Below are 2539 nucleotides of genomic sequence, written 5' to 3'. Positions count from 1 at the left end.
TGGTGCAGGGATGTGTAAGATGGTTAGCGGAGAGAATGAAGTATCACTAGAAGAAGATGGAGAAAACAGACAAAGAATCAAGCCAGGCTTGGGGAAATCACTTCCTCCCCTGAGTCTCATTTTCCTCGTTTGTAAAGTGGGCGTAACAATACCTGCTTTGCAGCGTTGTTGCAATGATTGCGTGAGATGACATAAGTCAAGTGCCCATGAAGATGCCTGGATAATGGAAGCTTACCAAATATCAGTTTCATTCCTTTCCCTAGAGAGGGGATTCAAAAAATTTCAGGGCTAGAAAGACCCTCGAAGAATATCCATGGTAACCCACAGCTATTCATGAACTGTTACACAGCATCCATCAATCTATCCAGCCATCATTTATCCTTTTTTTTTATACATTCAAGCACCAACAATTCATTCATCATCCATTCACCATCCATCTAGCAAACATCCATTCATCCTCACCCATCGTCTCTTGCTTATCCATCATCATGTATTCACCACCAAACCACTATCCATCTATGTATTATCTATTCTATGTCCATCTTTCATGAATCTATTTATCATCCGTATATCCATTCAGCTACCACCCACCTAGCCATCATTATTCCACCTGTCTATCTATTTATCATTCACCCATCAGTCATCTGTTCATCATTCACCAGTCATTTCTGCTTCAGAATGATGGGATAAGTGTGTTCGAAGTAAGAGGGAGTATTTTGAGGGGGATTAATGGCAATGTGTTTTTTACTGTAATAAATTTTTTTATTTAGACATTCACTGTATTTTTCGATCGTACCTTGTAGACTATATGTTAAACACTGTGCTGTAAGTCTTCCATGCATTATCTCATTTTGTTCCCCCTCACAGAAACCCTCAGTAGTGATTACTTTTATCCCCATTTTACAGTTGAGAAAACTGAGTCTCTGTGAGGCTAACCTAGGATTTAAATATACTCTATGTGGCAACAAGTTCCATGTCTTTTCCACTACTCTTTGCTGCCTTTCTCTCATTATTCTTTGGGCATGGTATATGGTTATGCTATCTCACCGAGGGTGGGAGATGAGTGGTAAAGGAGGAAAGACAGTAGGAAGAGGAGAATCATACGTGACTTATTGGGCTGTCGGAAAAGTCATGACATATTTTTTCTATGTTTTTCGTTGCAAAAATGTGTCATGACTTTTCCGACAACCCAATAGATGCAATTATTCATTTAGTAAGATGCATACTACAAAGATTCTCTCTGTGCCCCCAGATTCTTAAAAAGTGTCTGGCACATAGTAGGCACTCAAAAAATATTTGTTCTTGCTTGAATTCTATTGTAAAGTACGTGGATGACCAATTGGAATATAGAACATATAGGTTCATCTGTTCTAACACAAATCCCAAGTAATAATAGCATAAAGAAGATAGAATTTTATTTCTCTCAAGTCTTGGTGTAAATGATTCAGGACTAGCTTGATAGAGTTGGGGTCTCAGCCTTCTTCTTTCTTGTAGTTCTGTTATCCTTAGAGTGGTCCCTGTGGTGTCCATATCTACACCACAGCCCGTGGGCAGGGGGAAAAGCAAGGGGCAGCCATGAATTAGAAGATGCTCGCATCACTTTTGTTTGCCTACTATTGGTCAAAATGTAGTCACATGGCTATAACTAGATGCAAGGGGGGAGGATGGAAAATGTAGTCTTTATTCTGTGTGGCTAAATGTCCAGCTAAGAGTCAGAAGATTTATTTTTATAGGAGAAGGGGAGAATGGATATAAGGGGCAACTAGTTGTCTTGGCCACAGACAAGAATATGTGTGGCCACTAGTAGTCTCCATAGTATGAAGACTCCATAGGGACAGATATCCTCTCTCTTACTAGACAGTGAGCTCCTTGAGGACAGGGGGCTATTTTTTTTAAAGAAACTTTATTGGGGAACAGTGTGTTTTTCCAGGGCTCATCAGCTCCAAGTCAAGCAGCCGCCCTCAACCTAGTTGTGGAGAGCACAGCTCCGTGGCCCATGTGGGAATCGAACCGGCAACCTTGGTATTATGAGCCTGCGTTCTAACCACCTGAGCTAACCGGCTGCCCCAGTAGGGGGCTATTTTAATCATCCTGATGTCTCTGGCAGCTTCCATCTCAGACTTACGGGGGAGGACCTCTCAGATCTTGGACAGGGATTTGATGATTTGATGGAATCAGAACAAGTGTGTTAGAGGGCTTTTGCCCGGTGATGATCAGAGTGGAGAGGACTAAAGGTCAGGCTGGGCGTCTGGGAGGCGGCCAGCAAGTGGGGAGACACAGGAAGGTGATTTGCAAGAGGGCTGGACTGGGTGAAGGAGCAGAGAAGAGTCTGGAAAGGAGGAGGCAGCATGGAGGTGGGGAGGAGGGCTTAGTAATCACAGCTCTTCCCTTAACGGATGCTCAACCGCCCACAACATCTTGGTCTTTGTTGTCTCATCTTTGTTGTCTTGGTCTTTGGTGCCTGGAGTTGGGTGTGGGGTTCGAGGAGGTGAGTCTTGAGTACCACTGGCCTATTCCTGTCAGAGGGAACCATCACTGG

This window comes from Hipposideros armiger, unplaced genomic scaffold (genome assembly GCF_001890085.2).
Source record: "Hipposideros armiger isolate ML-2016 unplaced genomic scaffold, ASM189008v1 scaffold_94, whole genome shotgun sequence".
In the NCBI taxonomy this organism is placed as follows: domain Eukaryota; kingdom Metazoa; phylum Chordata; class Mammalia; order Chiroptera; family Hipposideridae; genus Hipposideros; species Hipposideros armiger.
The sequence above is the reverse complement of the archived record's forward strand: the minus strand, read 5'-3'. Positions refer to the sequence as shown.